Source organism: Xenopus laevis, chromosome 3S (genome assembly GCF_017654675.1).
Source record: "Xenopus laevis strain J_2021 chromosome 3S, Xenopus_laevis_v10.1, whole genome shotgun sequence".
NCBI lineage: Eukaryota > Metazoa > Chordata > Amphibia > Anura > Pipidae > Xenopus > Xenopus laevis.
This window is the reverse complement of record NC_054376.1, coordinates 91230478-91257956: the sequence shown is the minus strand read 5'-3', so window position 1 is coordinate 91257956 and position 27479 is coordinate 91230478. Positions and strand designations below refer to the sequence as shown.

The 27479-nt window shown below is 38.1% G+C and overlaps 1 long non-coding RNA gene across 3 annotated transcripts in view; it reads left to right on the top strand.

Moving 5' to 3' along the window:
* LOC108713172 overlaps positions 1-27479 on the top strand; it is a 48660-nt gene that overhangs the window by 8649 nt on the left and 12532 nt on the right. The window contains exon 1 of one of the 3 annotated variants that reach the window (XR_005966679.1): positions 8548-8645. The exons of the other annotated variants lie outside the window; for them this stretch is intronic. This is a non-coding gene — a long non-coding RNA (uncharacterized LOC108713172). Of the gene's footprint in view, positions 1-8547; positions 8646-27479 lie in introns of those variants that run through there. 3 annotated transcript variants of the gene reach the window in all.

Sequence of the window (27479 nt, the reverse complement as noted above, 5' to 3'; positions counted from 1 at the left end):
ATTAGGCTTGTGGTGCAGTAAGTTCATGTTTATGTTTAGTATACCAAATACAGCATTTCTAGCCATATTCTATTTTAGACTTTACTTCCTCTTTAAACAGATAACTATCCTTACAAACATGGTATATTTTCCCTTTAATAGTGATATACAGCCTTACATAGAATTCAACTAAAAAGTGTTCCTTATAAATAGAGCTGTGTGTACTAGCCATGAGATACACAAGCCTTTTGAGGATTATTTATTAATACAGACAAATTTAATCAAAATATGGCAACCCTTTTAAAGGAAAATTAAAACCTTAAAATGAATATGACCAAAAATGACATATTTTATATAGTGAGCTCCAACTGAGTAACAGCTAAAATTTTCAGCTTCTCAATAGCAACAATGATTTAGGACTTTAGGATTTAGGCCTCTTTAAAGAATTGGAAAAATGACATGGAGAGGTCTGCCACATAGGTTATTTAACAGAATCAAAAGAAACTGTATGTAGGTCCGATGCTGCCCTAGGCCAGGGCCTTTGTATACTGTATATGGAAAACCTGCTTTTGGATAGACACCATGGGCCAGATTCAATTCAAATGTGAATCTCATTCATGAGTTTTCATATGATAAACCATTTTTCTCACTGAATTGAATCTGGACCTATTAGGATAAATGAACCCAGGAAATTATAGATATATAATTCACATTGTTACTGGTTTTTCCAGCTACAGTGAACACAGCTCCTGTGCTCATAATTTGTACAGTATCTCCCCAGCTACTGTGCTACAATATTTATGTTAATGGTTACTATGTGGAGCTAATTTATAAAAGTGCTGCTTTGGATTCATGATTATCATCATATCTTTATCAGCTGTAATCTGTGTAAAGGTGGCCATAGGCACTCCGATAATATCATACGAAAAGATATTTGGTGATTTTTGCGGGAGACGAGCCTTGATCATTGAAAATTTTGAGTGGGCGCCTTTGAAGGCACACAAACATCAGCCACTGTTAGTGCTGAATCATCTGATACAGGTACAATTCTATTGTTTCTACATGTATATTTGATAATTCAGCTCCAGCAGTTAGTATTGAAAACAAAAGATTGTAATTCTAACGCCTATTGACACCTTTAGAGAGATTACCTTTGCAAGCATGCTAGTCTGTATTATATTTTGCTTGTTTTGATGACAGAATGGCTGTCCATTTTGGCATGTCACATGCAAGTTGCAGTGCAGTCTATAGCCTGTATTGAGTTGGAATAGCTTTGCTTCTGGCACAGGGCATTAATAACGGCATTAGTGCCCTATTCACAAGTCAGTTGCTGCTATTGATGAAGCCTGCTATTAAAATTTTGGAATTTCTTCATACCATCCATGACTAGCGTGTTATTCATTAGAGCAGTGATCCCCAAACAGTAGCTCGTGAACAACATGTTGCTCTCCAACCCTTAGGATGTTGCTCCCAGTGGCCTCAAAGCAGGTGCTTAATTTTCAATTCCAGGCTTATAGGCAAGTGTTGGTTGCATAAAAACCTGGTGCACTGCTAAACAGAGCCTCAACGTAGGTTGACAATCCACATACCGGCTACCAAATTGCTAATCACAGCACTTATATGGCACCCCAAGAGCATTTTTCATGCTTGTGTTGCTCCCCAACTCCTTTTACTTCTGAATGTTGCTCACGGGTTCAAAAGGTTGGGCATACCTGCATTAGAACATGGTAGACTGGCACAGTTTGAACCCCCACAACTAGCCACATGCTACTTGCACCCATAAACTCTAGGCGCTTGTATGGCTGCAAGTACCTTATGTGAATGTAATCAATGTGTACTCAGTTTTGCATTCAAAGTAGCACTTTGCACTTGCATTCATAAATGAGCACTAAAGACACCCATGTGAAGCTGCAATAGCACTATAAGTTTTTCTACTCATTGAAGGAAAAACGTATTACAGGTTACAGGTAATTCTTTTATATTGTAAATATAAATCAGGTAAAATCAGGGGAATGTATTATGCATCATATATATGTAGGACCACAAAAAAACAATGTAAAGTGTGGGAAACTTAAATTCAGGGGATGTAAAATTGAGGTTTCACTGTATTGATAATGTCACTACTGAGTATAACTTGCAAATGAAGTTAATTCCCAGTTATGACACCTGCATGTAAGAAGCTGTTTGATCTCAGTCCAGTTGATCATAATAACTATGCCTTCACTTGATGACTCGCCTATATGGAGAACACCGGCAATTAACAAGGAAATCCCTGCAATAAAAAATCTTGGCATCTTTAATAAGGGAAAATAATTCCAAACAACAAAGAAAAAAATGTTGTCAGTGCTGACGTTAGTTCATAAGGCACTGGTTTTAGTCGCCTGAGAAATATAATAATAAGGATATCACCAGGACAAATACACAGGTCTGATCAAAACATAAAGAGTTTTTAGATGTTACTTTTGGTATTATTTATTTTTTCCCCCAGACTCTCACTTTACTTTGACATTTATTATAATTATAGTCTACAGTTCCTAAGAAACACATTTATCCCTGCTTGATGCAACATGTTGCATAACATACTTTCCAATAATTTACCTTAGCAAAATGTATTATGTACAAAAATAATACTGTAAGATGCACATTTATCAAGGGTCGAATTAAGAATTCAAAACTCACATCACATTTTTAATACTTAAACATCCCCAAAAACTTGAATCGAATTTGATTCGAATTAGATCAAACTCAAGTCAAGTTTTTTCTCCGAAAATAACTCGAATGTCAGTGTAACACCCTCTTGGCAACCCCCCTGGTGCCAACGTTGTACATTATTACCGACTTACAGGTCCTGAATCCCCTTTGCAAGGTGAAAGGGTACTGGGAATTCCTCTCAGGCAGTGCCTCCACCTAATGGGATCCAGGAATACACCTGCGGGTGGCCCATTTGGAATAACATGCAACACACACTTTGCTTTTATAAAAAACAACAACTTTATATAAAGAAAGTGTAAATTAAAGGGTAAATAAAAAGGCATTTACATCATACAAATATAACCCATTCCCCTGGGAACCTGTGGCAGTCCATTTCCTGGCACTCCATGCCAGGCAAAGTCACGCACTACTCATTTGCAGATTAAATTCTCAGTCCCTTATCCCAAATGAGCACACTTGGTCCCAGGCAGCACTAACAGCCCAAATGACCCTCCGGTTAGGTACTGGCTCCCTTGTGGCAGGCATCTACAAACAGCCTGTGTTATAAACAGAAACCATCCTGGATACTCTCTTTTTCTACACTCCACGGGGCACACCTTACGCTGGGGATAGGGGTAGGTTCATACAGAGCTGGAGCAGGCATCCACAGCGATGAATCCATTTCATGAAGCACATGCAGCTTGCTTGATCCTCCAGACATAGTTCCCAGCACTGTCTATAGCGCGAGCACACTGTTGCTGAATCCATAGCTGAACTATAGCTCCCAGCAATGTATATAGCGCAAGCATTTCACATTCAGTTTGGAAAATCCGGAGCTTCAGACCCTCCTGGCCTAGCTCCCAGGCATGGGGTTGTCTACCCCAGCCTCAGAGGCCTTCATGCCTCTACATAATGGCAGCTGAACTCACTAACTCCTTAGTGAAGTACAAATCAGCAGAAATCCTCCAGCAGTAATGGCTGTGAGCACATGGCAATCTCCTTTTATAGGGAGCAGCAGCGACACCTTGTGGCTGCCTTTGGGATCAGCCATGCTGCACCAATCACAAGGGCTCTGCCCCTTAGGAAACCCTGTATCTCAACCATGAGCCTCCGATCGAAAGGGGAAATTAACCCTGTGGTTAATCAGGGAGGCTGCAAACAACTCAAAATTGATCCCTGGATGTCTCACATTGACTTAAACAGCAATTCGGCAGGTTTTAGGTTGAGAATAGTCAAATTAGAGTTCTTAAAGTGCCAGAGTCTGATAAATCTCAAAAATCGAATTCAATTTTTTTTGGTTTTAGGCCATCCTTTGTGGTCAAACATTTTATCAGCCCCACTTAGCTCAAAACAAGGTTACAGATTTATGAAACTATGCCATAACATTCACACTCAAATTTCATCTTCCATTGGTTTTGACCCCCAAGAGGAACCAATCCCACAATTTGTCAACCACTGCTTTAGATGTAAACTGCAACTCCCATAATTCCCTGGGTGTATTTTTCAATTCATATATTGTATAAATGTCCAGGTTAGGAAAGCGGCTAGAATCAGCCAAAAGCCATCTAGTCTTATTAAAAACTGACATGCTGGATCAGGGTCAGACTGAAAACTTAAGTGTTGCCCAAATGAATATTACTTTATTTGTTCTATTTGATTCACGGTGCACATAAACAAACCATACATGTTAGGTGACATGAGCCAATTAAGGGAAAAAGTTCTGTCTTTTGCTTCCACACTTCTTCCTGTTACAGTTAGAGCTGCAGTATTTCTGGTAAGGTGATCTCTGAGGCAGCACACAGACCATCACAAAATGGTGGTTCAAGGCAAGAGATGTAAAAAAGCAGTATTTGCTTAAATATGTATACCAGCTTGGTAAGATTTTATGCCAATTAATATGATGTAAACTGTTGCTTAAGTGTTCATTTGTATCGATACAGCTGTATAAATACAGTATAGATATACAGTATAGATATAAAAGTATAGATTTCCTTTAATTTTATTCCATCACTTGCTGGTAGCTCCACCCCTTTGAGGTTAGTGAATTGGAACTGTCCCAGCTAAATACTAAAGAGTGGATCATGTACTTACAATGATGACAGAGGAGAAAGCAGCAGCTATGACAATTTGGAAATTGTAATTATGGAATGGACTGTGCTTACCATATGTGTGAATGGAGAACATTTGAAGGCTATCAGTTAACTATTAAAAGCATACAAATATTTTTCTTCCTTCCACACCCTTTACAGTAAATATACCTAGTTGGCAGGGATTTTCACAGAGTAAGCTATGCTAATCTTTAACAATTGCTTTTTTATTTCATTGAATATACACCTACTATAAAAACTCACTTCTTGCTCACACAGGGCTCTATGCTGGTAACTGACTTCAATAAAAAAAAATTACGTATAATGAATGGGTATGAAGCTTACAACTAAACTGGGCAAAATGTATACAGACCTTATATGTGGTAATGTGGGAAGCAATAAGCTGAAAAGCAATTAAGTATGAGGGGCAGATTTATCAAGGGTTGAAGTGAATTCGAGGGAATTTTCAAAGTAAAAAAATTCGAAATTCAAAGTAATTTTTTGGATACTTCGACCATTGAATAGGATACTACGACTTCGAATTCGATTCAAAGTAAAATATTTTGAATATTTGACCATTTGATAATCGAAGTACTGCCTCTTTAATAAAAACTTTGATTTTAATACTTCGCCAAATTAAACCTGCTGAAGTGCTATGTTAGCCTATGGGGACCTTCTAGAGCATTTTTCTACGTTTTTGGAAGTTGAAGTGAAATCATTCGATCGTTCGCTGAAATCCTTCGAATTGTTCCATTCCAAGGATTTAATTGTTCGATCGAACGATTTCACTTCGACCACAGGATACCCAAATTTGATGAAAAAAACTTCGACTTCGATATTCGAAGTATTTCAATTCGATGGTCGAATTTCGAAGTATTTTTAACTTCGAAATTCGACCCTTGATAAATCTGCCTCTTAGTGTCATATGGCCAGATGTGTTCATGTTATCAGAACAAAATATTAAACATACAGGTCTTTGTTTGTGGATAGAGTAAGTTTTATCAAATTGCCAGGTCTGCTTTAAATCCATTTCAGGACCGCAGGCAAATGTCCTACTGTACAGCCCCACAGACTTTCCCCTCATATAAAATTTGTAGCTGTTCTATCCTCGTCCTATATAATACACTTTTTTATATCTTAGCACTGCCAACTGGTGAAAGTATTGTTGCTAAAAAATTAGCAGAATAAACAGAAATTCAAAGATGGGGGCCTTATCTGGGCAATGCTTTATTCAAACGTTATTGCACGTGAAAGGCAGCTGACGGAGCCTGGGCAAATGCACTGTGGGTAAAAAAAACCCATGTCCATAGGTCGTGCACTCTCTGCATCACAAACATTGGTAGCATTAAATACAATGTTTGAGATCTTATACAAATGCATTTCCATGTGTCACAAAATGTATTGGATCAATATGAGAGGTGTTTTCTTTAGTTACTTTAGTTTTATATGTTCAGTTAGTTAATCAAATACTGTATATACAATTTTCTTCATTACCCTTTATTATTTCTCTCTGAGAACAGTGCATGTATTCCGTATGCTTTCTAATAACTGCGCAGGTTGCCCCAGCGTGGGCCCCAGGCCAGCTTCAGTCGGACATTCCAGGAACTGGAAGGAGGGCCTCTCAGATACACTGGAGTGTGCAGAGCAAGTAGGATCACAGCTGCTGTAATTTCCTATCTTAAAAACTGTAGCTGAAACTCAATTGCTGGCATGTGCACCAGTTCACTTGTAAAGGGTAAATGAGGACACGCTACAATAACACGGTAGAAAACAGTACAGATGAGGTGCACAAGAAAACAAGCAATATTCTGTAATTGAGACTGCCCGCTGCTCCATCTCTTCTGACTATTTGATGTTCAAAACCATTTGAGTGCTTATTTATATAAATGTGTTATTACAGGCAAGTTCCACTCGGTGGTTTATCCTCCCTCTTCAGTCCTGTTATGCTTGTTGTCAAAGGAGTTGAGGGAGACCCCAGCATCAAAGTAAAAAACATTTTGTTCTAGTTTGTAGTTTAACAACTTAAAGGGATACTGTCATGGGAAAATGTGTTTTTTTTCCAAAATGCATCAGTTAATAGCACTGCTTCAGCAGAATTGTGCACTGAAATCCATTTTTCAAAAGAGAATACAGAATTTTTTATATTTAATCTTGAAATCTGACAAGGGGCTAGACATAGTGGCAGTTTCCCAGCTGCCCCAAGTCATGTGACTTGTGCTCTGATAAACTTCAGTCACTCTTAACTGCTGTACTGCAAGTTGGAGTGATATCACCCACCTCCCCCCCAGCAGCCCATCAGCAAAACAATGGGAAGGTAACCAGATAGCAGCTCCCTAACACAAGATAACAACTGCCTGGTAGATCTAAGAACAGCACTCAATGGTAAAATCCAGGTCCCACTGCGACACATTTAGTTACATTGAGTAGAAGAAACAACAGCCTGCCAGAAAGCAGTTTCATCCTAAAGTGCTCTTTCTGAAAGCACATGACCAAGTAAAATGACATAAAATGGCTGCCTACACACCAGTATTACAACTAAAAAAATGCACTTGCTGGTTCAGGAATTAAATTTATATTGAAGAATGAATTATTTGCAGTGTAAACAGTGTAATTTAGAAATAAAACCTACACCATAAAAATCATGACAGAATCTCTTTAAACCAAAATGGCTGTTGGTCCGGTAACCATATTTTTTATGTATTACATATATTATATGATAAAAATATTTTGCCAGTATTTCAGAAATAGTATGCTTTAGACTGATATCAGTTGAAGAAATTATCAGACAGATAAATGACCCTTATTTGTGTGGGCTGCATACAAATAAGGGCTATGCAAATCTATGAGTTGTAGGAAGCTTGTCTTTTCCCCCTTCCTATGCCATGGGCTTATTTTTTTTTAGTATCCCCAATTCCTTACCGACATGATCAGTATGTGATTGTGAAAATTGCTTTTCTAAGTGGATTGCAAGTAAGGTGACCTGGGGTCTTCCACTGTTATACACCCTTAACCGAGATCGGAGGAGACAAAGATCATTGTATGTATTTTTTCACAAAGCCCTCATTGATCTTTTTTTTTTATATATATAATTTAATCGATTCAGTTCATATGTCTCTCCAAGCACAAGCATTTTTCTGACCAGTTGTGATTTAGAAAATAAATGATTTGCAAGCCTTTCTGATTTAAAAATCTAGTAAATAAGTGGACTTCCCTGTCTGGGACCTATTACTCAGTAAAGAAAATCCGGCATCTCAGACCTGCCAAGATAGCATATAAATCAATGGGAGAGGTTCCAAATAATCCTGGGTTTCGTGCAATAATCCGAAGATTTCGTGTTTTTTGGAAAAAATCTGAAGAAATCAGAGTTTTCGCCTGGAAAATCCGAAAAATTTGTACGATTCGTAGTTTTCACGTTTTTCCCCGTGTTTTCCCCGCAAACAAAATTTTCGGAAAGTGTAATAATAAAAAAGGCGAAAAAAAACCTGGGCGAATTTGGCCAGAGTTTTTTTTCTGAAAATATTGAGATAAATTCTGTCTTTGATAAACGGGCCTAATTATCTTTCATTGTGGCGTTGTGTAGAAAAGAATGTGCAGGGTATGAGAATATTTAAGTGCTTATTGCGATAGCTACAAAGTTGTTTGAGAAAACGTACATGTAATGTGTAAACGTGAAGTAATGACTAGACCTTAGAATTATGTGTAAAGTACTTTGTCTAATGCCATTTACTAATTATGATATTTTATGTTATTTCATCTGTATCTTATATATGATTTCAGATATAAGTATGGACTATCCATCATATAGTAAGGATTGGAGTCACTTTCTGGTAAAAACATCCATTCCAAATAAATACTTGGATACTCAGAAACGAAAAAGAACGACCACAGGTACAAACTATATAGAGGGACCAACTTTTTCCTGTTTTTTTTTACACTGTTTTGGTCTAAGCAATGGTCCCAAAATGCCAAAATTGGAAATATTTATTGGCCTAATTCCATTGAAAACTGCAATTTAGGTTTGATTTTGTAGGATTGGGATAATGTTTTCTTCTCTTGAATGTGGGGAACAGAAGTCTAAATATATTCCATTATTAATTACTAACTTTGGGTTAGATCATTGGTGACAATTGTTCTTTAAAATAAATATTCTCAGTCACCAATAAATACACTGCACAATAAATAGAAAGAATACACAAACACAGAAGTGTGCAAAACAGTCTTTCAAAAACAGAGAAGACCTGAATGACATTAACCAAAAGTAGACCAAGGAGTTGCTCTCACACTTAAAAATAGATCATTGCCAAAAAAAAAGAGAAAAAAACTACCCTTTATTAGCACTAATGGTTGTTCCCACTATAAATTCCTGTGGCCTCCATTGTACAATAAACCTAATAATAGGCTCATATAATGCCTGCAACATGGTAGGGGAACTACCATGAAAAAAAAACAAATATAAGTTGTGGAACTAGGAACCTTTCTAAATGTAATCAGTTAAAATTCTGTAATGTGTCTGAAATACCCAAGTTGTTCTCATCTGTCCACCTGCAATGGAGGCACATGCTAGCATTATTATTATGCTTTTATCTACTTACATAGCACAAACATATTGCACAGTTGACAAAGCCAACAGTGCTACCTTCAGGGGGGACAATCGTACTAGGCTGAAGGCTTCAATATGTTAAAGGAGAACTAAACCCCCGCAATGTTAAGTCCCCGCTGCCCCCCCTCTGTTGGCCCCCCTCCCTGCCTCCCCTCTGCACAGTCTTACCCCAGAATTCTGTCTCCTCTTGAAATAGTGACCGCACCTGCAGAGTGAGCGCAGTGGAGCTTACGGGCGCCATCTTCTTCTCTTTGGTAATCTCCGTGAAGTGAGCGGCGTAATGGCACATGCGCAGTTGTAGCAATTAACCAGTTCACGCCAACTGCGCATGCCCCGAAAGAGAGACAGAAATTGCGGAAGGGGAGGAAAAAGACACGAAGATTACCAAAGAGAAGAAGATGGTGCCCATGAGTTCACTCTGCATGTGCAGTCACTATTTCAAGAGGGGACAGAATTCTGGGGTAAGACAGGGGGGAGGCAGGGAGGGGGCCAACAGAGGGGGGTCAGTGGGCACTTGACATCGCGGGGGGTTTAGTTCTCTTTTTAGGGGGGCCTGGCCGTGCTCCATTTCCTGGTTTAGCTGGGCCCCCCTTGAACTGCCAAATTAGGAGCTGAGTTGCACCAAACTAGGAGCTGAGTTGCAGTGAGCCTAGCCGTGCCAATGTAGAAGTAGAGCCGTGTGGAAGTAGGAGCCAAGTCATGCCGAAGCAGGAGCCAGGCTGTGCTCAAGTAGGAGCCAAAAGCCCCAGAAAGGAGCTGAGAAAGAAGAAAGGTCAGTTCCACTGAAAAACCAGGTCTTTTTTTTTTTTTACCGTTGGCCACTTTTTTTTTATTGTAGGAGGCTATGACCTCTGATTTTTTTTGTTAACTTGGGAGGGCCCTGGCCACCAATATTTTTTTTTAACTTGTAAGGGTCCCTGACCACCAATGTTTTTTTGTTCCCTTGTAGGGAGACCAGAAAATGTTGTTGTACAGGGCCCCACGAATTCTGATGGCGGCCCTGGCCACCATACTGCCCACAGAGGTGATAGATACCATATGCCTACAGTATGTATTATCTCTCGTACAAAGAATGCAGTATATGTTAATATGTTTTATACATTTATATGTTGTTATAGTTATTGCTTAATGATAAATACAAAAAAAATTACAAAAACAATAGGGCACAATTAAATATTAATGTGCCTATATGCAACAACCATGTAAAATCCAGATACACCTATTCTCAGTTTGTTGAATATTACACTTTGTTTCCTTTTCTGTGTTTCGGTGCTGTCTAATTAATGGCACTGCTATAATCCAGTTATGCAAGTTATACACTAAATGGCAATGTGTTGGGAGTTTCCTTAAATGAAAACGATCTAGGGGTCTTTGTAGATAACACGTTGTCTAATTCTGGGCAGTGTCATTCTGTGGCTACTAAAGCAAATAAAGTTCTGTGTTGCATAAAAAAGGGCATTAACTCAAGGGATGAAAAACTAATTATGCCTCTTTATAGGTCCCTGGTGAGGCCTCATCTGGAGTATGCAGTGCAGTTTTGGACTCCAGTCCTTAAGAGGGATATAAATGAGCTGGAGAGAGTGCAGAGATGTGCAACTAAATTGGTTAGAGGGACGGAAGACTTAAATTATGAGGGTAGACTGTCAAGGTTGGGGTTGTTTTCTCTGGAAAAAAGGCACTTGCGAGGGGACATGATTACACTTTACAAGTACATTAGAGGACATTATAGACAAATAGCAGGGGACCTTTTTACCCATAAAGAGGATCACCATACCAGAGGCCACCCCTTTAGACTAGAAGAAAAGAACTTTCATTTGAAGCAACGTAGGTGGTTCTTCACAGTCAGGACAGTGAGGTTGTGGAATGCACTGCCGGGTGATGTTGTGATGGCTGATTCAGTTAATGCCTTTAAGAATGGCTTGGATGATTTCTTGGACAGACATAATATCAAAGGCTATTGTGATACTAAACTCTATAGTTAGTATAGGTATGGGTATATAGAATTTAATTAAAAGTAAGGAGGGGTGTGTGTATGGATGCTGGGTTTTCATTTGGAGGGGTTGAACTTGATGGACTTTGTCTTTTTTCAACCCAATTTAACTATGTAAGATAAAGAACAGGAGACAGATAAGTAGTATGTTTTCCCTCTAAATCTACAGCTAGGCTACAGCTCATGTAGATCAGTAAGACAGTTTAATGGCTGATGTATGTATAATGTTATCTGATATTTCATAGCAGCAAATAAGTCACACCACCATTCCCTCTAATTCAGTTTTTTTGTGTGGGTAAAACATATCCTTTGTGAGCACTTTCAAAAACGACATGTGGGACTAAGACCATACAGAATTATGCGTGTCCATGTTAACAAGGGTTTACATGTGGTTAACTATTTGTTGTTAGCACTGGTGACATGACTTGCGTATATGAGCACAAAAACTAGCAGCAACACCCTGTCCCACTACTGGGGCTGTTAGTACTCTCTTGAAGCCAGCATTGCACAGGTCACCTTGATGCATAAAGAATAAATTGACTATAGATACATTTAAATTGCAGTCAACATTTTTTTTCAAAACTTTTCAGCATTAAGGGGGTTATTAACTAAAGGGGGAAAATTATCTTTTCTTTGAAAAAAAAAAAATGTTTTGTGATTTATTAAACCCCAAGGCTGCTAAAAATCAGAATAAAAATTTACTCCGTCTCAAACCTGCCAAGTTCATGTAAAATTCAATGGCAGATGTCCAGTTAACAATTGGAAGATATCATGATCTGGGCTGGAATTTGTACAATAATCAGGTTAATTCGTGGTTTTCAGGCGTTTTCAGTTTTTGGGCGTCAATAATGCGCAAACTAAATGATCTAGTGTTAGGGGTAAATTTATCAAAGAGTGAAGTTCCGCCACTGGAGTGAAAATCCGCAGCTCTCCATTCATTTTTATGGGATTTTGAAAGGCGTATTTATCAATGGGTGAAAGTGAAATTTCACCCTTTGATAAATACGCCTTTAAAAACCCCATAGAAATGAATGGGAAGTGGCGGAATTTCACTCTAGTGGCGGAACTTCACTATTAACTTCACTCTTTGATAAATATACCCCTAAGTGTGGCTGTGACGTACACTTAATGCTTGGATTTGTATAACTTCTGGTCAAGACGCTTGCGAAAGCATTGAAACAAGACATTAACTTTAAGGGGCAGATTTATTAAGGGTCGAATTTCAAAGTGTAAAATACTTGGAAATTGGACCATATACTTTCAAAGTCGAAGTATTTTTCACCGAATTTGGCCATAGTACGATCAAAGTACAGTGGTGTGAAAAACTATTTGCTCCCTTCCTGATTTCTTATTCTTTTGCATGTTTGTCACACAAAATGTTTCTGATCATCAAACACATTTAACTATTAGTCAAAGATAACACAAGTAAACACAAAATGCAGTTTTAAAATGAGGGTTTTTATTATTTAGGGAGAAAAGAAATCCAAACCTGTGTGAAAAAGTAATTGCCCCCTGAACCTAATAACTGGTTGGGCCACCCTTAGCAGCAATAACTGCAATCAAGCGTTTGCGATAACTTGCAACGAGTCTTTTACAGGGCTCTGGAGGAATTTTGGCCCACTCATCTTTGCAGAATTGTTGTAATTCAGCTTTATTTGAGGGTTTTCTAGCATGAACCGCCTTTTTAAGGTCATGCCACAACATCTCAATAGGATTCAGGTCAGGACTTTGACTAGGCCACTCCAAAGTCTTCATTTTGTTTTTCTTCAGCCTTTCAGAGGTGGATTTGCTGGTGTGTTTTGGGTCATTGTCCTGCTGCAGCACCCAAGATCGCTTCAGCTTGAGTCGACGAACAGATGTCCGGACATTCTCCTTCAGGATTTTTTGGTAGACAGTAGAATTCATGGTTCCATCTATCACAGCAAGTCTTCCAGGTCCTGAAGCAGCAAAACAACCCCAGACCATCACACTACCACCACCATATTTTACTGTTGGTATGATGTTCTTTTTCTGAAATGCTGTGTTACTTTTACGCCAGATGTAACGGGACGCGCACCTTCCAAAAAGTTCAACTTTTGTCTCGTCGGTCCACAAGGTATTTTCCCCAAAGTCTTGGCAATCATTGAGATGTTTTTTAGCAAAATTGAGACGAGCCTTAATGTTCTTTTTGCTTAAAAGTGGTTTGCGCCTTGGAAATCTGCCATGCAGGCTGTTTTTGCCCAGTCTCTTTCTTATGGTGGAGTCGTGAACACTGACCTTAATTGAGGCAAGTGAGGCCTGCAGTTCTTTAGATGTTGTCCTGGGGTCTTTTGTGGCCTCTCAGATGAGTTGTCTCTGCGCTCTTGGGGTAATTTTGGTCGGCCGGCCACTCCTGGGAAGGTTCACCACTGTTCCATGTTTTTGCCATTTGTGGATAATGGCTCTCACTGTGGTTCACTGGAGTCCCAAAGCTTTAGAAATGGCTTTATAACCTTTGAAATTGAACTCAGGTGTGATAAACCACAGTTAAGTTATTTTTTAACAAGGGGGGCAATCACTTTTTCACACAGGCCCATGTAGATTTGGAGTTTTTTTTCTCCCTTAATAACCTAAACCTTCATTTAAAAACTGCATTTTGTGTTCAATTATGTTATCTTTGACTAATAGTTAACGGTTTTTGATGAGCAGAAACATTTAAGTGTGACAAACATGCAAAAGAATAAGAAATCAGGAAGGGGGCAAATAGTTTTTCACACCACTGTAAAATCATTCGATCGAACGATTAAATTGGTCAAATCCAACGATTAAATCGTTCGAATCGAACGTTTCAAACAATTTTAGCGTACGATCAAACGATTTTACTCCCATGTGTAAAGACTTAGAAAATGCTTGTAGAAAGTCCCCATAGGCTAACATAGCACTTCGGCAGGTTTAATTTGGCAAAGTATTGAAGTCAAAGTTTTTTTAAATTCGAAGTCGTAGTATCCTATTCAATGGTCGAAGTATCCAAAAAATTACTTCGAATTTTTTTACTTTGAAAATTCCCTTGAATTCACTTCGACCCTTGATAAATCTGCCCCCTAAGTGATTAAAGTGTTTTGTAATGTGCCCATTTACGACAACATACTGTAATTCATTTGGAGACATTTTCAGATTTTAGTAACTAACCCCCTAAAAGTCCTAATTTTATGTACCCCTATTTTACTTTTTTCCATATTTTATGTTTCTTTTCCCAGTGCCCTGGAAAGCATAAAAACCAGGTTTAATTGTACATTCACAAGTGAGAAGATGTAAGTCCTTATCAAAACACCATACAGAACATTTCAGGCATGCAAAGCTCCCAGTATTAAGATACGATGGACCAAATTCAGTTGAGTGAGAAAATGTTATGTCATGTTTATCAAGTGAAAACTCTCGGACGAGATTCAATTTGAGGGGGAAAACTTCTGTCTTAAGCTGGCCATAGACGCAAATCGTGGATTCGTACGATTTTCGGACCGTGTGTGGAGAGTCCCGACATGTTTTGTCCGTCGGAGATCGGTCATTTGGTCGATCGGACAGGTTAGAAAATTTCTGTCGGCTGCCGATAATATCTCTGCGTGTATTGCCGATCGTACGATTTTCAGAGGGAGACTGTCACTAGTGTTGTCAGACATAAGTATCGTAAGATTGCCGTCAGGGGCAGAACATTGGGTGATCTGTTCTTATTTGATCGGAATGGTAAAGACTTTGATCTGAATGGTTAGTGGAGGGTCGGGAGATGGGAAAGTCCGATCGTACGTTGATTCGTACGATCGGATCTTTGCGTCTATGGCCAGCTTAAATTTAGTTGCAGTTCATTCCCATAGATTTCAATAGACTTTTCACGAAATAAAGCGTGAGATAAGTTTTTCTGAATTGCATCTCAGATGAAATCCTGTCCATGAGTTTTCACATAATAAGCCTTTTCTCACTTAATTGAATCTAGCCCAATATATGATATTGTGGCAAACTAAAATGACATTTGTGTAGGTGCAAGTTTACTCCTTGTGCCAGAATTAAAAAGGGGTTTCATTGTGGATACGTCTCATGATAAAATGGGTTTGGATATGATTTATGACATAGGAATATATATATCCAGTGATAGAACAAAGTGGCTATCATTAATCTTCATGACATCATAAAAGTTTCCTCGCAAGGCAACTTCGGGCGACTTTGGAAAACGAATCGCCGTGTGTGATTAGCGCAGACGATTTTTCATTTTAGCCAGCACAGAGTGAGGGAAGGCGTTTAGGGAGATTGGTCGCCGCAAAGACAAGTCGATTAGTCGGCAGGCGACTAAATCTCCCCAAAACGCTCAGTGTGACCTTACCCTAAAGTGTCATTTTGTTATAATATTCACACCACGCTCACTAGGATCGGATTCATCAGGAATCTATTACCTGGAAACCAGAGTACCCAAAGAAATACAATTCAAACAAGGGGAGAATAAACAAAGTCCATGCATTTAGGGCCTTGGCTAGATATAAAATAAGGAATCTAGGCCTGAATAGTGATGGGCGAATTTATTCAGCAGGTGCGAATTCGCGAATTTTGCCGCCAGTAAATTTACCGATATTGCAGAGGATTTTTCTGCTCGAAACCCAGAGGCAAATTACTAAAGGGCAAAGTGACTAATGCTGGCGAAAATTCACTAGCGAAGGAGATAGACTCTAGCGTTACTTTGCACTCTAAAGCCAGGCGAATTTTCGCTCTGGCGAATGGATGTAACTACGCAAATTCACTAAGATGTGGATTTTAATGAACGTTACCTCTTGCTCCAGACTTGCATTCGCCACCTCAGACCAGGCGAAGTGCAATAGAGTAGATAGGAGTTCCTGATAGGCTGCAAAAGAGCGTACATTTTTTTTTTAGGGTACCTGGCTTTCCCCCTACATTTCCTAACATATGGCACATAAACTATAGACTGGGCTTATGTGTAGAGCATTATAACAACTTTATTTTATTTTATTTGGGTTCCCTGGGCTTGTGTAGTGTAATGTATTTGCTGCAACATATATGTCCATTGAAATTTAACAACCCTCCGTATGCAGATTAGCCAATGCTAGCACACCTTCAGTTTGCTTGCTGAATTAACGCTAGCGAAACTTCGCCATCGTTCAGCGCTCTGGACGCAACTTCTCATTTTAGTGAATTAGTGTTGTCCTGGTGAATTTTCGCCTGGCGAAGTGTGTCGATGTGAGCGAAGCCATTGCTGGCGAATTTCCAGAGGTTAGTGAATTTGCCCCCAAATGTAAATTAGGAAACATGGACCAGAATAGGGCCTGGGTAATAACCCTGTTACATGGATGAACCACCTTCCTTCGGGTGGGGGACAACCTGGAAGGAGACACAGCAGGCAGGGATTCAAGGTCAAACAGTTTCTCCTTTAGGGCTCTTACACATGAGCGTTTTTACCTGCGCTCCCCTGCGTTCCGTTTTTCGGCGTTCAGCCGCAGGGGAGCGAAGGAATAGACGCATTTAATTATTTAAATGGGGCTGTACTCACACAGGCGCATGTAGGCGCCGAACGCAGGAAAAATGCAGCATGTTGCGTCTCAACCTGCGTTCGGCGCCTACATGCGCCTGTGTGAGTACAGCCCCATTTGAAATAATTAAATGCGTCTATTCCTGCGCTCCCCTGCGGCTGAACGCAGAAAAACGGAACGCAGGGGAGCGCAGGTAAAAACTCTCATGTGTAAGAGCCCTTATTCCTCACGGCATACATCAGCACAGCAGTTCACCAACAGGGCTTTATTCCTCGGGCTTTCAGCTTTATATTCTCTGGACTGCACACTGTCAGGTGGGATCACTCTCACAGGCACCCCTTCTGGGTCTTGACCGGCTCTGTCAGCCAAACCTAGCCTCTTGATGGGGTTGTTCACCCTTGATGTAGAGAGTGATATTCTGAGACTATTTGCAATTGGTTTTCATTTTTTATCATTTGTGGTTTTTGAGTTATTTAGCTTTTATTCAGCAGCTCTCCAGTTTGCAATTTCAGCCATCTGGTTGCTAGGGTCCAAATTACCCTAGCAACCATGCACCGATTTGAATAAGAGACTGGAATATGAATAGGAGAGGCCTAAATAGAAAGATGAGCAATAGAAAGTAGCAATAACAATTAATTTTAAGCCTTACAGAGCATTTGTAATTTAGATGGGGTCAGGGACCCACATTTGAAAGCTGGAAAGAGTCAGACGAAGAAGAAGGCAAATAATTCAGAAACTATAGAAAATAAATAATGAAGACCAATTAAAATGTTGCTTAGAATAGGCCATTCTATAATATACTAAAAGTTAACTTAAAAGTGAACCAACCCTTTAAAACACTGACTTACCCAACAAAAACCTGTTTATGGTTTCATAAAAGTCAGTTGATTTTTAAGTATATTTCAGTAATTGTCCTTTAAGTTATAGGAAAAAATGTTATCCAGAAAACCCAGTGCCCCTAGGCACTCAGCCTAATATATACAATTTCCTGCTACATTACATTTAAACAAAGACAAGTTTTCTGTTGGTGTCACTTTAAGTGCTCAACAGAAACGGTTTCACGCTAGTAAAAGGCTGAGATGTCACAAACTTGGAGAGTGAATGATGTCTGTGTAATGTAAATTTCCATGTATGTTTTACATTATATATAATAGCCTGTTCTGAATTCTGCCCTTTGAACAATTTCCTTTCTATTTGCCAGTTACCAGCCCGTTCTCTTGTTTTTTTGTTTTGTTTTTTGTGCTGATCTGAAGTCAGGCAGAAGAAACATTCTGAAGTAATTAAACCATTTAGGATAATTGTTTCACAGCAAATTAATCAGAAAATATCGCAGTGATAATACTAAATTGCTCTTAGAAAGTTATTTTCATGGATGCTGAGAGAACTACTTTGAGGTACAAAGTGGTAAATTGCATCTTGGCACGAGTGTAGCCTGCAGGCTATTTCCCATTAGTGAAACAGCTTTGTCCTCACTTTACCCAAAATGTGATGAATCTAAATGATCCTCTGGCTTGGCCATGCATTTCAAGATCCGATAGCATCCGATTATAGATTTAACCTTATTAGGGCTTTTGCACTTTACAAGCCTTTAAAATGTAAGGAAATAATTTATATATTTTCATGCCCCTAATTACCTCTTCACAAAGCTGCAAATTGTAATCACCTTTTTGTTATAAATCCACTTAATGTTTGAAAACATCCGTTTAACTAGTGAAGGACACAAAACCAATTCATTTCCAGGTCTATTAATATGTGGATTATTGTACCTCTTGTCCCCTTGTTTAAAATATGACACTATTCTAATTTTATTATAGGACCATATAAAGGTACAAGGTCCAGGCCATACACACCAGAAAACTATGAGGGGACTTCTAACTTTAATTTTGAATACAATAGTACACTATCATTATAATTACAATATAATACAATAGGGGCTGTGTTATTTGTGATACTGCAAAAGTTTTAATGAATCATGTGACATAAGTGACATAATTAAGCAATATATTTGAAACACTTAAGTATTGTGGTGGTATTTAAAGGTCCTGTATTCCTTCATTTTTAATATTTTGATTTCAAACTTCTGTTTTTTCCATCAATCTCTTGTGGTTTTTATATATATCTTAAAAGCTCTGAAATTTTGTGATTAAGGGGCAGATTTATCAAGGGTCAAATTTCGAGGTGACGGGAGTTTTTTTAAACTCCCATTAACTCGAAATTCGAATAAAAAAAGACCAACCGAAACGTATTTTAAAAAAAAAATTTTTTAAAAAAACAAATTTTTAAAAAAACCTATTTCCATTTTTTTTTTTTTTTTACTTCGAGTGAATAGACTGTAGATAATTCGAATCAAATTCGGATCGTATTCCATTGAATTAGATTCGAATTATTTAAAATAAACAAAAAAAAAACTTAGATTTTCCAAAGTCCACCAAATGACTCCAAATAAGTTGTAGGAGGTCCCCCATAGGCTAAAAGGGCAATTCAGCAGGTTTTAGATGGCAAATAGTTGGTCTAATTTTTAAAGAGACAGTAGATGATAAATGTCGAAAAAAATTTGTCTGCTATGCTTACTGAAAAAAGAGAAATTAAATAACCGTGCGGATATTCATGTATCTCTTAAAGTTCAACCAGTATTTTGCTATGTTTGGAAAGAAACATTTGACTAAAGGGCTGATATTTAACTGCTGGCTAAAGAATCCTACAATTAATCTCTGAATTCAGTTGATGAGCCAAACTAGCAGCCTGTGCACAGTTAGAATCCATAGAAATATCCGCAGAAGGAAATGAGCTTCAAAGAAAAAGTGACTATCCCCTAAACTAATTTACTTTACATTAATAAATATATCTATAGAATTATAAAGCAGCACTGCCCCTAAAAAATTCAAACCCTGATAACGCCTATGAGTGGTATGCAGCGGGAGGAGCAAGATCTGTTCAGCTCCATCAGTCAGCGAGCTTTTCCAGAAGATGATCTATTGAACATTTCCAGGAATAGTCTTGCCAACTCCATCAAATGCTTTCTTGGAAATAGTCTCAGAAAAAATGCCTTTATTCTAGAAGGGATACGCTGAAAGCCTGGTCTGGATTGGAAGATATATTTAGGTTCTAAATATATTCTGGAGCCTTTTCAATTACCCTAGGCTTCTGTTTTTGTTCACAACCCCAGGACTGTGTGAATGTGTAAGGATTACCTGACACATATTTCCATGACACTGTAAAGGGAACAAAATACAGTAAACAAATAAATAAATCACTAGTGGCCAAGGGCAAAATGCTTTGTTTGGTTTTCACAGAACAGGGACTCTATCAAGACCTAATGAATTCAACATAGATTTTAGTATACACTATCTGCATTATATTGTGTTCTCCCCTTTAATCCTTTCCAGGTCATTTGTGGATTTCAGGTTAAACTTCTGTTCATAGAATTCAAAGCTTCCCTGCTTTCATGCTTTATAAAGGCAGAGGTTCATGTCCTTGCTGGGGCTTTATTCATGTATCAAGACACACTGTGCATTGCTCTATAATAGTTCAATGCTCACACTGTGCACCCCAACCTCCTTTCACTATGAACAATTTTTATGCAGATAATATTGACAATCTACCCTGAATTATAAAAGAAACTACTTGGAAAAGAACAAAAATTGTTAAACAATTCTAGTTTTACTTGTACTAATCTTACATTTTTGATCTCTGTACAACCCATTTTCAGAAAATTCTGTTTATGTTATTTGTTATTTCTTGGATAACACACATCTAGAATACCACTACTTTACAGCACAGTCCAAAATACTAAAGCTTTGAAAGTAATGGCACTTATCAGAGGGCGGCAGAGTTTAATAAATGGGTTTGAGAGGATAGAACATCAACGGATTGGGTTGGAGCTCAAATTACCTTTTTTTCTTTTTTAAATATTGGGTTGTCTTATGTAGGTGCTTTATGGTCATACAAATATGTAAGAATAAGGGGAAGCTAATTATTTTACCGATTGGGTGTAGCAAATGCAGATTAGTGATGGTTACTGATAAATTCAGGCGCCACCAAAGAAGGGCTTGATAAAGTCATGCCCTTCAAATTATGTGAAATATATAAAGGCGCAGTTTACCCTTTAAATTTACTTTTAGTATGTTATGTTAAACTGATCTATTTGGTCTATTTTGAGAATTTTTTAAGGGTCCAAATTAGGATTCGGATTCAGTTCGGTATTCGGCCGAATCTATTGAGAAGGATTCAGGGGTTCGGCCGAATCCAAAATAGTGGATTCCATGCATCCCTAATTAATTTGCAAGATGGTGTTTGCTGCAATCCCCCCCCACACACACACACACACACAAAATCTTGTTTATTTTTTCCTGCGATTGAGGATTTGTCACGTCTTTTTTCTAAAGAAAATAATAAATATCATGCTACCTAAAACCTGCCAAAATACATACTTAAATACATACATAAAAAGAAAAACTCAAGCCTAATGTTTCATTATTTTTAATTCTTACCTCTCAGTTATTTTATTCTGAACTGTTTATCTTTTCAACCCTTGCAACCAAAAAACTCTTTCAATTGCAAAATTCAAAGCTGCAGAATAAAAAACATGCCTTAAAAAACCACAGAGAATAATACTGTTGTGGCAGCTGTGTATGGGAAATCACCATGTGTGCCACTAGCCTTAAGCCAGAAACATTACCTGAGGTATTATACCAGATGCTATACACAAATGTTCCCTGCTGGTCTAAGTTTGTGATATGAACTGTTTTCTGAAAACTACAAACATTTAGACCAGTTAAAAACTATCTTAGAATGTAACTGTCTACATCATACAAGTTAATTTAAAGGGGAACGGCTGCTTCAATTGCCCCTTAAAGGGAAACTATATTTAAAATACTAGCTCACACATAAGATAAGATGGTAGAATCCACAGAGTTTATTCAACATATAGCAAATATTATATTTTGTAAAATAATTGGCAGATATTAGTACTCTGCATTCTATGGTCATTTTCATTTTAGACTAAGAGGTCCTTCAGTAATGCAATGTGGTTAATTTAAAAGAAGAGGTGGTCCCTATATAAGAACCCAATGTTGGCCTATCCTAGCCTGCCAGAACAGCTAATGTATTTTGCAGGAACACACCTTACTGCACTCTAATTTCTATTTTTGTCTTTAAAGTTACAAGCAATCTATGAGAGTTATTCTACCATAGGTGGCCATCCACCACTGAAATACCACTTGGCTCAAGTTGTCCAGCTACCTGGACTCCCTCTGGCATCATCAATGCAGAAAAGACTCTCTCTTTTTACCTGCTGCAAAATTAAATCACAAAATGACAAAATGTTTCTGCCACCAATATTGCTTGTGGGTCTAACTATGGTGGAGTAATAACAGCAAATGTGTAGCCTGGCATTCTTCTCAGGGTTATGCAGATAGTCAGTAGTTATGCACTATTTTAGGTTAAAATATAAACATTTATATAAACTAAATATGAATTTGAAAAGCCTTCTTGCAAACGCTGTATTGTTGCTGGCGTTGCAGGTTTGCCATATTTTTAAAGTTCCTAGCAAGCACGCTGTAGATTACTCTGTGAATTAGCTACCATGCCTGGAGGAAGTAGTTTTTAGTAGTTTAGTAGTTATTGTGGCTCAATGGGTATTTTATTGTAGTTTTTCGACGCTGACAATTTATGACCTGGCAGTACTATCTCCTTTCTTTAGCTAATGTGTGATCCTCTATTCTCTAGCAGAAAGTTTAATCTAACAGCTAGTTTGTATCCCTATCCAGATCCTTGGAACATGATCCATAGTAAAACTGCATTCCCAAATTATAAATCCAGTTCTCGGTTGCCTTTGGTAATGGAGCAGCTGCTGACCACTGCTGTGTGAGCTCTGCTAAGCCCTATAAGTTTTCATTGCCATACATTCCTTTCAGCACAGATTAATAGGTATCACCGTTTACATCGGGCGTGTTGCTTACTAACTGCCAGATGATGCAAAGGAAACCAAAGTAAATTAGATTAGACAGAGCTGTCAGCACTGTGCTATGTTAGCTGTTAATGTTGGCTGTAAATGCCTTCTCTCGAGAGGTTAATCCCATCACGTTTCTGCTTTCTTAACTGTGTTTGCAGATATACTGTAAGTTTTATGGATTCTGTATTTGTGCAATTTCTCCAAATTGTATATTTTTCCTTTTAGCTCATGGTATTTGGATTCCATGTAAAGGGAAATATATTATGGGTTCTTTCTAAGAAGCTCTTGGAAAGAGTTTCTGCTAAATTACCCAGTATTTTAATTCACTATTCAGTGTGAATAGTGGCTGTGAGGCAACTGTTGACTGAAATTATGGAATTGTTTATATATTATTGGAGTGATTTTGGCCTCCTTGGCCATACATTCTAGGCTTCAAAAAACACAGCCGGCAAAGTGCCCATAACTGCCTAGTGCTCAATGCGTAATTTCCTCCTTATTGATATTTTCCAAAGCAGGGGCTTCTAACACCAGACAGAGATGCAAACAATATAAAGTTTCAGTCCAGCGTGAGCCAGGAAAGGGGCAAGCTTTTTTCAATGATTAATTCTGGACCAGGCCATACACAAACATAATTGCATGGCATCCTAACCAAAAATAATAAACTATTCATACGAAAATGGAGAAAGCAGTGGATACAGGAGCAACCTGAGCCTAGTCCTGGCCCATAAACCAGTCCCTAGAGACTTGATTTACTTAATCACAGAATAATTCCTTATTTGAAAATAAAAAGATAGCATACTGTCGATGCATGTTAATGAAAGAAATTACAAAAAGTCAATTTGGAGAATTCATTCTGCTGCTTCCAAAAGTCTTTTATAAAAGCAGTCGCAGTCACAATAAACAGGGACTCAAAATGCTTGTCCGGTAACAGAAAGGCAGCAGGATCTCTGTATAGTTACACTACTAAGTGATATAGGGGCACATTTATTAAAGGGCGAACTATGTTTTTTTTGGTGAAAATTCTGCAAAAAGACAATTCATAACAACATTGCCTATTTACTAAAATGAGAAGAAGACAATCTCAGGAACATTCGAGCCATTTCGCCTGGTGAATTTCCAAAACGTTACCCTTTTCACCAAAGTCTACGTTGCCTGGTTCTACTTGGTGAATTGTAAAGATGAAGCTACAGCCTCAGCTTTATTATGTCAGTGACATCATATCTAGTGATGAGCGAATTTGTCCCATTTAGCTTCGCTGAAAAATGTGCACATTTTCTGTGAAATTCACGAAACGGCTAAAAATTTGCTTGTTAAGGGATCACATTCAAAATTATGTCCTAGTGAATGGCATTATGAGCAGCAATCAGCATGGCTTTATGAAGGATAGGTCATGTCAGACGAATTTGATTGATTTTTATGATGAGGTAAGTAAGATGCTGGACAGTGGGGGGGGGGGCAGTAGATGTGATCTATTTGGATTTTGCCAAAGTGTTTGATACTGTGCCCCACAAACGACTGCTTTCTAAACTAAGGGCTGTTGGGCTTAATGAAGTCGTTTGCACATGGATAGGAAACTGGATACAAGATCGGGTACAGAGGGTGGTTGTTAATGGGACATTCTCTACTTGGAGTAAGGTTCTTAGTGGGGACTCTCAGGACTCGGTATTAGGTCCAATTTTATTTAACTTGTTCATTAATGACTTAGGGGAGGGTATTGTAAGTAATGTATCAGTGTCTGCAGATGACACAAAACTATCCAGCCCAATTAATTCCATCCAGGATGTGGCATCCTTGTAACATGATCCTGACAAACTGGCAATCTGGGCAGCTAAGTGGCAAATGAGATTCAATGTTTATAAATGTAAAGTCATGCACCTGGGAGGTAAAAATATCCAAGTCACTTATACCCTTAATGGAACTACACTAGGCCAATCCATAATGGAAAAGGACATTGGAGTCCATGTAGATGATAAACTTGGCTGTAGCAAGCAATGTCAGTCAGCAGCATCAAGGGCAAATAAGGTCTTGAGCTGTATTAAAAGGGACATTGATTCACGGGAGGAGGGGGTCATTCTTCCACTGTATAGAGCACTTGTAAGGCCCAATCTAGAATATGCCGTACAGTTTTGGTCTCCATCACTCAAACAGGAAATTATTGTATTAGAGAGGGTACAGAGAAGGGTAACTAAACTGGTAAAAGGTATGGGAAATCTTAGCTATGAGGAAAGACTGGCCAAATTGGGGATGTTCACGCTGGAGAAGAGGTGCTTAAAGGGTGATATGATAACTATGTATAAATATATAAGGGGATCATATAATTATCTCTCTAATGATTTATTTACCAGTAGGTCTTTCCAGCTGACACGAGGTCACCCATTCGATTAGAAGAAAAGAGGTTCCTCCTAAATATTCGGAAGGGGTTTTTTGCAGGGAGAATTCTCTCCCTGAATCAGTTGTACTGGCTGATACATTAGATAGCTTTAAGAAGGGGTTGGATGGCTTTTTATCAAGTGAGGGAATACAGGGTTATGGAAGATAGCTCATAGTACAAGTTGATCCGCCATTTTGGAGTCAGGAAGGAATTTTTTCCCCCTCTGAGGCAAATTGGAGAGGCTCCAGATGGTTTTTGTTGCCTTCCTCTGGATCAACTGGCAGTTAGGCGGGTTAAAAAAAAGTTAAAAGGTTGAACTTGATGGACGTGTGTCTTTTTTCAACCTATCTTACTATGTTACTATGTATGTTCCCACCATATTTATATTGACGTAAACGTAAGTATGATGATAAAGTTTCGCTAGGAAGAAAGCAATGCTAGAAAATCTGAAAAAGAAACTTTAGTGTTGCCGAATTTTCACAAGCAAATATACAGCGTTCATTTGCTGACATGAATTTTCGCAGTTAAATGAATACGCGTAGTCATAGCGAATAAACGTCTGACATAGTTGTGCAAAGAATGATGTAAGTAAATGTGCCCCATAGTGTTCACCCTGCCTCTTCTGCTGAACTGTGAGCAAGTGCCTATTGATGGTGGGGAACTCTAGAACTACTGACACTATAAATATGCCTGGAATTCCAAGGTTCCCACCATAGGTTGGTGTCACAGCAGACTTGTGCCAAAAGAATCTCACACTAATGCTGTTGTAATTTTCAGAGCAACTGCATCAAACTGCATGCACAAGTGTCAAAATGTTAGTAGTTTTTTTTCCTTGAGGAAGATATATAATCAAATAGCCCAAATCATTGCTTAAGAATTCTTGCTTTAAACAAATCAGCAAGGCATTCTCCGTTCCCTTCTTTAGCCCTAAATCATACTTTTAATGTGATATTAAAACTCTCCTTTTAATATAACCTCCTACCACTCCTTTAATACTAGTCATTAAAGCTAATCTTTTATAGCTTCGACTTTTCTTAGAAAGGCTGGTAAATCATTTGCATTTGCTTCTGCAGGACTGCGTGTTCCTTGCATAACTCGCTCAGGTAGAATAAGGGTAAATGACATTTTCTGAGAAAGACATAAATGATTGTTATCAAACTGAGGAAACGTGAATATTTATCAGCAAGAAAGGTAATATAGCCCCAGCCCCAGCCCATACTATATCAGGCTCAAGACTTGTTTATTAATGTTCTCTGCAGAAAGCATATGTGCAGTATGCTCCTTATCTTGCTACAGAACAGACCTTCTGTAGCTTTCCCATGTCTTAAAGGGGAATTGTCACTAATATCAAAATTCCTGTAACCTGTAAGTGGATGTTTAGCACACCTGTTTCACAAGCTGTCTATATCATATAGTTGTTGTGTATATATTTAATAATTTAAACAAACAGATTTTTTTATCTGGGTGCAACAAAAAAACATGTTTGGCTGCATGTTTGTACCAACAGCAGTTTCCCTTTAAATATTATTCTAGGTTTTATGCTTTTCAGAAATATTTACTTGCCATTCACTGTACTTCAATGTCATGCTTCAGTGGATATTCTAGAATCTACGGTAATTATTACTATAGTGCCAAACAAGAAATAAACAGATCCACTGGCCTTCTTTTGATAGCATCATATTAATACAATTCAGAGGCATGAAACATTGCAGGTGGGATTTTCTGCCATGAAACAACTGACAAATTACATTGACAGCAGATATATGTGTGTGGTTCTAGTTGGCTGAAAAATAATCTTGCTTGTTTGCTATTTTTGTCTGAAGAGTTGAGCTAATGGTAAACGTATTTTCCTTTCATTTGGTTTGCCCTGTGTTCTATGCTAGTATTACTGAGTCATTTTGCAGTAGCCTTGCCTAAAGCATAAATCTCTTTTTGGGTATCTGGGCACAAACTTCTTTATCTCACCCTATTGAGGAAATATTCCCATTGCAAGAAGGTAGTGAGCATAGTTATTGACTTGTGATGTTTTGGTGACCCTTTACTATAATTAATATTGTTTACTACTTTATTGGTATATTTTGTAAGGTAATACTAGGCAAATTATTTCATAAAATGTCTGATATTGTACTACTGTGGTCCCTTCAGTGTAATAATAACATGACTACTATACTAGAAATAAAATTAATTATTTAGGAAATGTTACAAATATTGTCTAAAAGGTTACTGGATGTTAATAAATCTAGCATAAATCCAAGCTAACTGCAAAAAATGTTTTGCCTTTTTTAAAAATAAAAAAAAGTAAAATTTTTGTATGGCGTGCTA